Genomic DNA, 8,508 nt, shown 5'->3' with positions numbered 1-8,508 from the left:
TTCCAAGGGGCAACAAAAAAAAACCGGGGAAAAATATTCAGAAACCCAATTTAAAACCCGGGTTTGAATGTTTTGGAAAGCCTACGAAATAGCTGCCCCAGAAAACCAAAATGTTTTTAGCATTTTAAAAAACAAATCCTAAACAAAAAAAGAACAGAAAAGACACGTTAAATTCCAAGACTTGGCCCGGCTATAAACCAAAAGTGGGCAAATCCCCGAAAAACATACAAGTTTGATTTAAAATTTATTATGAAAAAAAATTTGGGCCCCCATATTTTAAAAACATGGCGGAATGGGGGGAAAAAAAATCCCCCCCAAAAATTTCTCCCGTATTCCCCAATCAAAATTTTCCCAGCGCTGAAAGCCCCCCCAAAAGGTTCCTGTATTTTGGGAAAATACAAACCCCCCCAGCAGGAACTTTTTTTGGGGGTAAAAAAAACCCCCCAGAACAAAAATTTAGACCTATTTTCCTGCGGGGAAAAGCACTGATTTCCCCTCAAAAGGTTCCTTTTCCCGGGGTATGGGGTTCCTGCGGTGGAAACGCGGCCTTTTTGTTTGGATATATCTGAGTCCAAAAACTATTCAATTGTCATTCTACCACTTTTCTTGCGAGTGGAAATGGCTGCAGTTGATAATTAGTTACAATTCTTAATCAATGAAGAAAAACAAATTTGGCACCAGTGGGTGCTAACGTTAGCTAGCTGTTTACATCCTGTTCTTACCTGTCCTTATCAGTTCTCATTATGCATCTACATTAATTTCACAACCTGTCTACATTGCAGTTTATCATTACTGTACACCTGCTACCATATATTCTTACCACTGTATTATATGTAAGGAATAAACCACGATGGGCTGTCCGTTATTGGAAAATAATGGTAGTTCTATTTGCAACCGTTGTTAAGCAAAAAAAAATTAATTCTGTGAACCAACGATTCTATCAAGAAAAATTGTTCCTTCTTGTTTTGTACCATACAAATAACACCAATTTTAGTCATGTTTGCCATTACATTATTTAAGAAAACTACATGAAACCATAACTCAATTGCTTTTTCAAATGTTGCGGTCTAGCAGTGTACATTGCCTTTTTCCAAGACACTTGACCGGGTTTGAATGCCAGTTAGTTTTATCACCTAGCCAATATTAAAATTCTGGGTTTTAGGTCAGAATGGTCTCACGACATGCTTATTATGCCGGCTAGCTAGCTAGGCTAGCTATGAACTGTATTCAAAACAGCGGTTACTACAAACGGAATTGTTTACGAAGATACAGATGAAAATGCATCCCGTAGCCATGGGTTAAATACGAACACCTATTCTACTGTCCAAATAAGGGATTTTGCGGATGGTTGGCACCCCTAAATGAAGTAACTAGAACCGTGATTCAACGTTGCCATCTACTGCGAAACTGGACATTGAAAAGGGGAGGGGACAGTGGTGTAGTGGTGCCTGGAGAAGTACTCTTAATTTATGGCCCAATTTTTTTTTAAGCGCCTGACCATAAAAGGATAAATGCCCTGTGTTATAAACAGTGACATGTAAGACTACTCATGCATATTTAGTTCACCCAAAATGGGCCAGTAGTATTTGCACATTGTCACTTAACTTCTGCTGTTGACTTCAGGGAGTAAGGATCATTATAAAATTAACATTACCCACAGAAGAGGTGCATATTTTTTAATCAATACTGGCCCACAGACTGTAGGGTTAGACAACTACATAATTATGCATTTTGAGTGAACTATTCCTTATTCCTTAGTCCATCCACACATGAAAATTGGACAACTATTCTCTCACCTTGCAAGTAGCCTATGGGCCAGCAGTTTCTTTTGTAAACTGTCTCTTTGAACAGCTGATTTGCAACAGATAGTGTGTGCCACCATTATAAAATTTACATTATTTTTTAAGGGGCAGTTTGCAAATATTACTGGTCCTACACATGCCTAATGCATGAATATAAGATATATTCAAGATGAGGTAAACATGGTGTTTCAGTCAGAGATTAGTTATTTTTACCAAACATTCAAATATCATCATTCAAAGAATTCAACAATATATTCAAAACAATATGTTAAAAATAACAATATTTAGTTACCAATTAACAAAAATATATACATTCTACAACATATTCATGAAAACCACAGTGATATACTCTCTCAACCCAATGCTGGGTTTCTAAATAAGTGCTCATATTTTTGGCTCAAGGGACTTAACATCAGGTAGGTACTTAGGTAAGTAGTGCAATACTTATATGAACATCAAATAACAAATAACTGATTTTGAACACAAGATTTATCGTCAGTGCAGCACGGTGGCTCTTCAACCAGGTCCTTGTATACTTCTAGGATCAAACTTCTCTAGGAAGTAGGGGGCCGTTGATGTTTATGTAGTTGCTTGTTGAATTTACAACGCGCATGTCTCCTTTTCATCGTAATTAAAAAAAAATTTAAAAAACCATTCGCAAAACTAAAGTTCTTTATGCCACACTGCAGACAACATATTGCTTAAGATCTTCATGATAAAATATCCTTGCTCAAACTAGATTTACTGGTCTAGCCATGTCAGGAAACATTTTGGAGAGCCTCTTTGCCGGCATAACTTGAACGGATCAGAATTGAACAATCGGGATGATAAAAAGAGAGGGCTTGACTGTAATTTGAATGACATTTCATTTCACCAATACAAAATCCCTCCTGGGGTTATTTCGAATAAAATAGCGAGCGATTTTTGGTGCCATTTCGCTTCTAAAGTGGCTGTAGAAGTCCCCCAGGATGCTGGCAGCTGTAATGTTTTTAGGACAATGAAATATATGAAAAGTATGAATAAGTAATAGCCGATTAACTTATAATTCATTTCTCAGTGAGTTTTTCTTGTAATAAAATGTGTAAGAATGCCTTCAGTGCGTATAGATTTTTTATAATGACCAACTGATTTCGGTGCAGCGTTAAATGCATACACAAATGCTCGTAAACAAGGCCAAAATTAGCATAATCATTTCTGACTTCTAAAGAAAGAAAGTGCCATTGCTGAACTGTCAGTGTACTTTGGAAACGATTTAATAGCTTTGTCGACTCTTATTTTGTATATTTCCTTGTTAAATTACTGTTAAAGTGAGCCCAGATGCCAGTTTTGTTTTATGTTTGTGTGTGGAACGCTCATTGTGATTACATTGCGGGCAGAACGTTCGACCTCCCTAATACTGAATGATGCGCATCAGGGGGGATTTAGAAGTGGGTATACGCAATGCCGACTGAAAATAAGTAGGTATACCCTGCAACCCTGCACCACTGGGAGGGGACGTAACAACAATTCAAAATCGAAAGAATAATGTTGCTGTTTTAACTGCTTTAGAATGCTGGATTTGTAGCGCATTGATTTAATTTGAGTTGAAAGAATTTAGAGCCTTTTAACCATCAATAGTGCCTCACTAAAGAAGGAAGTGATCGTGAAAAGGTTCACAGGGTCGGGATCTGAAGGAGCTTTTGGGATCCGGAAATGGAAACGTCACGCGTGACGTCAGATTTAATAAGCGGATAATGTCCAATGATAACACGGCTGGTCTGTTCTCGTCAGAGGTGTTTGCCATACGAAGGCGGGTCTTTCCCGATGGCTGGCGGTGTGTGTGTGTTTTGTGACGGGTTGAAAATGGCGGCGAAAGGTAGCTAGAGCCCACTAACTTTGACGGATGACAGCAACAAGATCAGCAATTAAAAACACAAGATTTTTGTAAGTGACAACGCCTTGGGCAGAACTGAAACGTATTCCCCCATTTCTTTGAGACAGTGATAAGGAACACAACACCGCAAGAGCTTTCTGTCTGATGTGGTAGAAGGTTAGCTATTAGCTTTGCGTGATGTTAGCCAGCTTGCTAGCCCCCATATAGTAGAGCTTGCTGTGAAATTAACCAAGATAGGTTACGTTAGTTAGCCAAATTAACCAAAGCGTCAGCTAACTACCAGTTATATGGCACACCATGGGTAGCTGGCTCTAGCATCTTCTAACGTCTCAGCGATATAGCTACAGCACTCAGGAAGTGAGTAGGTTAGCCAGCTAGCATGTAGAAAAGAACATATCCAGCTAACATAAGCGCTGCAAATACATGTTTAAACGGACAGCAGTTGGCCAACTGCGAGACATTCCGTCAGCTAGCTTGGTAATGATGTACTATCAAACGAATGTTATCGCAATTAAATAGCTAACGTAGTGTTTGATAAGTTATCGGTGGCTATAGTCTCGCTTTCGTCGTTATCTTTAGCTGGTAAATTCTAACGAGCTGCACACTTGTTTGGGCAAAAAGAGTTTTGATACAGAAAATATGATTGAAAATATGATCTGCCCAAAAAAGACAGATGGGGGAATTTGAATTTTTTTCTCCCACTCTTGAAGATAAAAAGGAAAAAAAAGTCTTCTTTCCCCGGGGGGGGTGGGGTGCCTGAGGCGGTTAAAAAGAAAATGATGCTAAAAAAGGTGATGGGGGAAGTGATGGACTGATGCTGGGGAGGAGGAGGGAGGGGGGCAGTGAGCGGGCTGAGCAGACTGGGAATGGTAGAGCTAAAAGGCATGTGCTCAGCCCCTCCCCTATGATACCAGTGCAACTATGCCCAGCCCCCCCCAACCTCTCACTTCATGTTCACCCCTTGTGCTGCCTTACTCTCATTGGGGGAGCAGACTGAGGACTTCCAAAACAAATTTATTTAAACCTTGTTTGCGTGAGTGGGCTTGACCCCACAGGGCCCCCCTTTTTTCCATCCATATAAAAGTAAAGCCGGGGCCACAGTATGGGTTCTGGTGGGGCCCCTGGCACTGCTCCCTACCATTTATGCTCATTTTAAAGTTTGTGAAGAGATGTTTTGTTTGATCTCTTTTTAAATTGGGTCTCTCTCTCTCAGGATGCCAGATACAGATTTTAGTGTGAATGACGTGAAGCTGTTTGTTGGTAAGTTTTGTCTCATAAATTCTAATGCCTCCTTTAGCAGGAAATGCATTGCTTTCAATGCCAAAGGGTACTGAAGTCAAATGAAAGGTGACTACAGGTGAATAAATAATACACAGGAATAATGTAATAGTAATGAAAACTACTATAACTAGAAACAACACTACATTTCCAAAGTATGTGGACACCTCATCTAATCAGTGGTTTTGGCTATTTCAGCCACACCCATTGATAACAGGTGCATAAAGTCAAACATACAGCCATGAATCTCCATTGACAAACATTGTCAGTTGTCAAATTTGTGCCCTGCTAGAGCTGCCCCAGTCAACCGTAAGTGTTGTTATTGTAAAGTGGAAACGTATTAGTGCGACAAAGCACCGCTGGGATGCGATAGGCCACACAAGCTCACAGAATGGGACTGGCAAGTACTGAAGCTTGTAGCGTAAAATCATCTGTTCTTGGTTGGAATACTTCACAGTTTCAAACTACCTCTGGGAACAATGTCAGCACAAGGTACTGTTTTCAAGAACTTCATGAAATGGGTTTTCATGGCCGAGCAGCTGTTTACAAGCCTAAGATCAGCCATAATACCAAGCATTGGCTGAAGTGGTGTAAAGCACACTGCCATTGGACTCTGGAACAGTAGTAGTCTGGACAAACGCATGTACTTCTGGGGCAAAGGGAGGAGCCTCTGCCGCGGAGCCAGCAGCGGCTTCCTATTGGTTAATCGAACTGTCCGTCACAGTGTGCCGGGTTCTCCTCCCCCAACACTTCCTCTGTTCCGTGTGTGCTAAGTCCCGACTGAAACGAAACGGACAAAGCTATCGAGCTAACTCCAAATTATCTGCTAAAACAGAATTATGGACAAATTTGAGGAAGATTTAATTCTGTTGTATCGCAGACTTGCCAAATACATAGGCGTGACTTCATTGAAAGACCTTCAGCGCTGTGTTTGGATAAAAGTTTAATTTTTCAAGCGTGACCTACGGTATGCAGTCTGCTATCAAATAAATACCAGAGAAATGGCCAGAAGAAGCAATGGTTTCGATTGTTTGCCCTTACAATCAATAATGGAGGAGCAAGTGGAATTGTTGAACCAAAAAGGAATTAAATAAATAAATCATCACCGATAAATAAATTATGTTTGTTTCTTTTATTATCGAACCTCGAACCGCAGACTCTGCATATCTCGGTGATAAACTTTGATGGTGTGGTCGTACTCTGACGTTAGCGTTAGCCATTTTCCCAAATAGTGGCAAACTGATGCAGGTCTGTGGAAAAGTTTGCCTCCAGTAAAGGTTTTTCGTTGCATGCTTCAGACTATATCTGGCCAAAATTGTCACCACATTTGGAGCGCTGGCTGTCTGCACTTTGATTGTTTGGGAAAATACAACTATCCCGGGAAGCTTCATTTATGCCTAGAACGTCAAGAACACCAGGCTCTGTTGAACGAAGTGAAAAAGAGACTAACTCGCGAGGCTAGAGCAGTAGAAACACATTCTGTGGAGTGTTGAATCATGCTTCACTATCTGGCAGATGAATCTGGTGTCCACATACTTTTGGAAATGTTACAACCAGTGTCTAATAATAGTGATAATGCTTTCCTGATAGTACTAACGCTGAATGAACCCCTACAGGCAGTCGGAGGGTAGTAGATGTGATGGATGTGACCACTCAGAAGGGGATAGAAATGTCGATGGCGCAGTGGAGACGGTACTATGAGACTCCACCTGCCCAGCGGAGAAACTCTACAATGTCATCAGCCTGGAGTTCAGCCACACCAAACTGAGAACCTGGTCAAGAGGCCTGCATCGTGTACGCTACATACCTGTGTATAATTGAGTCTTTCTCTCTGTCTCTCACCACACACACACACACACACCACAGACACGTGCGCATGCATACCTGAGGCGCACACACAAAACAACAAAGCCACCAACCACCGCCGCGAGGCCTCGGCACACCCCCATGTCTGATGCTAGACACTTGAGGCACACCTGTTCCATGAGTCAAGTTTTTTGTGCGTGCGTGTGTGTGTGTGTGAGCAGGTGGATATCATCGATTGGGTGGATAACATGTGGCCACGACACCTGAAGGAGAGACAGAGAGACTCCCTAATGCCATCATCGACATGCAGTACCCCAAAGTACAGAAGTGAGTACTGTAGGCCTGTTTGCGCCCCGTTGTCCCTCTCACCTGTTAGCACTGTTAGCCCTCTCACCTGTTGCCACTCTGGCTTGCTAGTGCCTAATAGCGCTCTGGTCTGTTAGCTTGTGCTCTCTGCCTTCTCCTCATGGTGTCCTGTGCTGTGTGCAGGTACTGTCTGATGAGTGTAGAGGGGTGTTTCACAGACTTCCACGCGACTTCGGGGCACCTGGTCTGGTACCATGTATTGGTAGGGCAAGGTGAGCCACACCGACCAACCCATCGTATGCCACTTTCACTCAGGTGTTTATGAAAGGTGGGGCCCAACCGTGCCCCCACCTCCATACAGGTGTTTTGGATAATCCCGCCAACACCCTGAACCTTGAGCTGTACGAGAACTGGGTGTTGTCAGGAAACAAGGCGACATCTTCCTGGGTGACAAGGCCACGGAATGCCAGAGGATTGAGTTGAAGCAGGGTACACATTTATGATCCCCTCAGGTAAACACACTTCCCCTCTTTCCCACTTCTCTCACTCTTTTTGTTCATCCTCTCATTACTCTCTTTCCCTCACTTTCTGTTCCTCCTCTCATTTTTTTTTCTTTCCCATCTTTCTGTTTCTCCTTGTTCATCTGTTGTCTTTCTCAACCTCTTTTCTGCTTCTCTTCACCTTGTTCCTCTCTTTCTTGTTTCTGTCTTTGTCTCTTTCTGTCCCTCCTCTCATTTCTCACTCTTCCTTTTACTGTTCCTCCTGATCCCCCCTGAACAAATGAAAGAAGAGAACTGTAAAAGATGTACTAACGCCCTCACCTGACATTGTTCTTTAGTCTCTCAGGATGATTATAATGTATTTTATCATTGCACATCTGTGATTTCTATGGCTTAATCCACACGGAAAGCCTTTCACTTTATTGCTCTGCAGAATTACTGAGGGCATGTCTTTTGGCTGTTTTCCGTATGTAGCCTATTCTCACACATTTCTCTCCTACCAGGAAAACGTGTAACGTCAGACCTGGGTCAAAAACATATTTATTGTATTTTAATTACTTTTAAATACTTATTTAATTGTTTGAAATTTAGCATTTACAAATACTGAGTATTTAAATTAAAAAATGTTTTTTAAAATACATTTAAGGAGCATTTGCATGTATTTGAAATTATTTTCAAATATTTTTCCCAAACTTTTAAAAAATACCAAATTTTCAAAGAAAAAGTGTTTGATTTAAGGGAATTATTTGAAAAATTTCACAACATAAGACCAGTGGGGGAACGAGAAATTGCACCAAGTTTTTGGAAAGACTTGAAAAACACTGGATATTAGACCCCACCACCCAAAATTATATGGGTTTTATTTGATTTTTGACGACATCGATCTGCAGTTTGCAGCCGGGTGTCCCATTTTTAAATAAGTAGAAAGCTAACCAGCCCGAAA

The 8,508-nt window shown here is 41.3% G+C and overlaps 1 pseudogene; it reads left to right on the top strand.

Annotated features, from left to right (window-relative positions):
- Positions 1-3,535: 3,535 nt before the first annotated feature.
- LOC135247192 (lysine-specific demethylase 2A-like) lies at positions 3,536-7,554 on the top strand (annotated as a pseudogene).
- The last annotated feature ends 954 nt before the right edge of the window (positions 7,555-8,508 follow it).

The sequence above is a fragment of the Anguilla rostrata genome, unplaced genomic scaffold, assembly GCF_018555375.3.
Source record: "Anguilla rostrata isolate EN2019 unplaced genomic scaffold, ASM1855537v3 scaf1133, whole genome shotgun sequence".
Lineage (NCBI taxonomy): Eukaryota > Metazoa > Chordata > Actinopteri > Anguilliformes > Anguillidae > Anguilla > Anguilla rostrata.
This window is presented reverse-complemented; position numbering and strand designations above follow the sequence as displayed.